Here is a 4,325-nt window from a genome sequence, read left to right as displayed (position 1 = left end):
ACACCCTTTAGCTTGTTTATTTTCTTTTTGTTTGTACTTCTGAATATTTCTGCTTCTGACCATATTTATGCTTCTGAACTCATTTTCTTTGCTTCTTAACTAATGTTATCTACCTAATTTTGAATTATTTTCCCACAATCTTTTTCTCATATCTTCTTTTTGTCTATTTATTTTATTTTTTGGCTTAATTGAACATCTGGTCCCTTAACTTAATTCTTTTCTTCAAATTGGTCCTATAACTCTTAAAATGTTCAAGTTGGTCCTTTATATATGTTTCCGTCGGTCAATTTAGTCCTATTTCGTCAATTTTAATCCTCCGAAAATGGAGACCGTTGGATAAAGGTCCATGAGATTTAACAGTGTATCACCAACACCTAATTTATTTTATTCTTCTTCATCTTCATACAACATTCATCATCTTCATGAAAAAAACTTTTTTTTTTTATTTCAAAAATTCATCATTTTAACTTCAACAAATTCATTTATCAAATTCATCACCTTTAACCATAAATCAGGTTTCATCTTCAACCACAAACTCAATTCAAAAGTAACACCCATTTTTTCACCTTCACTCTTCCGAATAATCGTTCATTCTTCTCTCATCCTCACCGATTCAAAAACTTCACTGTTCTTCAAATCTCTATTTTCGTTTTCAATTTCATCATTAATGGTTGGTAGAGACAAAACCCTAAGTTTTGGTGCTTCCATGAAGGAAACCTCAAGAAGCAGCAAGGATGGTCTTCAATTCTCTGTTGATTCGTATTGAATATCTCACCGCCCAAGTAATTTCCCTTCACCCCCTCCTTCATCTTCAATTTCACGTACATATCACCAGATCTAGCGTTTCATAACACAATTAGGTTTTTTTCAATTTTAGTTTTTATTCATAATTTTTTATTAATTAAGAACAATCATCTTGAATTTAATACGATTTGGATTGATTATGGTTTTAGAATAGGCTGGAAATTCTGCAAGGGAGAAGACACGAATTGTGCCATGGCATATTCAATTGGATGTGAGGAACGATGAATAAATGAGAAAGATTCTTGATGTTACCATTGCTAATGGCAGTTTTATTGACTTATGCCTAATATTCAAAACTTGTTTCTTCCAAAGAAATCTGTTGGTTGCTGTAGAAAATGAATGAATGATTATTGATATTTGAAGAAAAACATGAGTTTTGAAGAATCGGTGATAATTTAGTTTGTTTATTGTATTTGAGTTTGGTTAAAATAGGTAATGATCTTGGTAGTTCTAGTCAGGGATTTAGTTGATGACCATGATGAAATATTTATCTAAGCTTGTTCATTTGGAAGATATAATTTAGAATTCAGGATGTTCATTCTAGTTAGTATAATGATGTTAATTCTAGATTTAAGGGTTTATTTGATTGTGTTTTTGTTGAAGTTGAAATGATGATTTTAAGGGTTTATTTGATTGAGTTCTTTATTCAATCCCTGGATAGTTGTCAAGCTTTTTCTACCATTTCGCGGCTGTATACGAATATGGACATACTCCTTTGATGACCCAACACCGGCGTCCTCAGCATTTGCCTCAACAAAAGGATCTAAAATTGTTGCAACACATCCCACACAGGAGTCAAATATCATATCGTAATAAGATAATCAAGAGTTAAACTTAATTACCATGATCGCACAAAAACCATCTATTTCTATTCTTAATCAAAATAATGAATGTTGCATGAGGTTGTATGTATCCATTTTAAACTTCTACTACAACCTTGACAAATGTTAAAATTCAAAGTATCAATGCATTAAATCGATATAGCTTCTGTGTAGCCGACTCTATGTGGACGCTATTAGTGTCGGTGTCGGTGGCCGACGCTAAATTGGAAGCTAAAATGTTTATTTCTTGTAGTGTTAATTTAATTTTAATCAAGTTAAATTAATAGGACATTCTTCTCATCTCTTAGTCTATATAATGTGAGATTATTTTGAGTGTTATTACGTTTTAAATGATGAATTTAATTAACTTGAATAGAACTCAAGGGGGAGCTTACAAACTTTACCTTAAAGTACTATTCGACTCAAGGGAGCTTACAAAACTCATACTCTTATAGTCAATTTGTTAATTAGATTAACAACAATTGAACATTTTAAATACTAGTGTTTGTTATCATCAAAAAGGGGGAGATTGTTGGAACAAAATGTGTTTAACATTAGCCTTTAGAGTTTTGATGATAGCAAGGTATTAAAAAATTGTCAATTGGATATGCTAATATTTGTTCATTGTGCAAGACCATAGACAAAAATTAAGTGTCTCTTTAAAGCTTAGGTTCTGGAAGAACAAATGAGAGCAATGGAATCAACAAAAAGGAAGTTTGAACCATCTGAAGAAAAGTGGTTCTGAACTCAAGGGCTCCTGAAGTGGTGATGTCATCAGAAGTAAGATCATCAGAAGCACCTCATTAGAAGCAACATCACCAGAAGCAGTTTTCCATCTGAAGATCATCAGAAGATGAGAGAATTGAAGCTTCAAAGGCTGTTCAAAAGATTTAATCACACCTAGCATTGCAGAAGACCAGAAGAGTGAAGCAACGGCTAATTCAAAAGAATTTGAAGGCATATGATGGTGGTTCTTTGAAGAGCGTTGAAAAAGAACAATTGTAAGAAGTGTACAACCACTACCTTCACTACTCTGTTTATGTCTGCATCTAGACAAGAATAACAGCTATGCCTGCAACGGTGTTCCTTCAGATTTGGAATGGATTTGAAATTGATCCTTCATAGGACAATAACCAAATCAGGAAAAAGATCATTGGTGATTTGATCAAGCTTCAAACGACTCTTTTTGATGTGCTGGAAATTCAACAACGTCTCTTTCACACCTCTATATAAAGGAGTGAATACATAGAGAATGGTGTAACGCCCACTTTTAATTAATCGATTATTTAATTGAGTCTAGACGAGTTATATTATATTTATATAATATATGTGTGATTTATGATGATTTAGATGATTTATGATGATTTTAGATGATTTATGTGATGTGACGATTTTTATGAGGAGATGAGACTTATTTTGTTGTTTAATAAAATAAGATTTGAAAATACAATAAAATATTTAGTTAGGGGCTGTTTTGAGATTTTAGAGAGTTTTGGGGGAGAAAGAGAGATAAGATAAGATATTAGGAGGAGATATAAAAAGGAAAGACCTAGGTTTTTAGAAACACTTTGTACGTACGATCAAACTTTGGAAAAAGGAGGAAAAAGCCAAAGAAGGGAGAAGACTAGGGAGAGGCTGCGATTTCTTCAAATTAAGGTAAGGGTGAGACTAACTCTGCAATTTTATTAATCATGTAATCCATCTGGTTGTATTTAGCAAGAAATAGGATTGAATTGGAGAAGTCGAGAGTTAGGTCAAATCCTTAGAATTCATGATTAAACGGTGAAAATTGGTTAGATTGATGTAGAAACTGTCCTTTGACCTTAGATTATGAATAGGATGAATTCTGGAATTGGAATTAGGCTTAAAACCATCTGAGTTGTTGAATTTTTGTGAAAAACTGCATTCTGCCCGAACCTAGAATCATCGCTCGCCCTCGCGAACGACGATCCTTGCCTCGCGAGGGATAAAGTTCATCGCTCGCCACGCGAGCCAATTTCCCTCGCCTCGCGAGCTGCATGTCGCAGCTCGCCACAACGAACAACCTTACTCGCCATAGCGAGCATGACCAGAGAGCATGTTGAATTCTGTTTTTTTTTTTACTTTTGAGTTAAACCTTAGATGTTTTTGAGTGCCTAAAGATGTTTATTAAAGATTAGATGATAACTTAGACGAGATTGAACCTGGTTTAGCTTAGAACAACTTTAGTTGGGAGTCTGGCTTGTACTTTCCATGGCGAGCAGATGCTCTCGCCTCGCGAGCACTTCCAGAACTGAGTGCCAGTGAGGATACTGCAATCTGTGTCGCATAATTTGATAAGAGATGGACACCTGGGTAGTAATGAAACCTATACAAGAAGTTAACTGCAATCTGTGAAGCTGTTATGAAATGTTAATGTTGAATATGATGTAAGATGATGTTTAATTGCATTACTTGAAATGTTAATGAATGAATGATTGAGATGATGCTTGCTTTTATTTGATATCTTTATATGATGTCATAATGTTGTTGTGATCTGCCTATGCTGCTATTGTTATTTAACCAAGTTGTATGAGTCAATATAAGATGATTAAGATGATGTTGAGCCTCCAAATTATTGGATACATAAGAGATGATGATTAAGATGTTTTAAGAGATCGAGTCCATGCATTAGCATACATATGTTGGGGGCTCATGCCCTGGAGCTTAGTACTCAACACG

The 4,325-nt window shown here is 34.0% G+C and overlaps 1 pseudogene; it reads left to right on the top strand.

Annotated features, from left to right (window-relative positions):
- The first annotated feature begins 667 nt into the window (after nt 1-667).
- LOC120578332 (histone H2A.6-like) lies at nt 668-1,143 on the top strand (annotated as a pseudogene).
- Nucleotides 1,144-4,325: the final 3,182 nt, after the last annotated feature.

Source organism: Medicago truncatula, chromosome 2, assembly GCF_003473485.1.
Source record: "Medicago truncatula cultivar Jemalong A17 chromosome 2, MtrunA17r5.0-ANR, whole genome shotgun sequence".
NCBI lineage: Eukaryota > Viridiplantae > Streptophyta > Magnoliopsida > Fabales > Fabaceae > Medicago > Medicago truncatula.
Note: the sequence above shows the minus strand (reverse complement) of the source record. Positions and strands in the feature narration are given on the sequence as shown.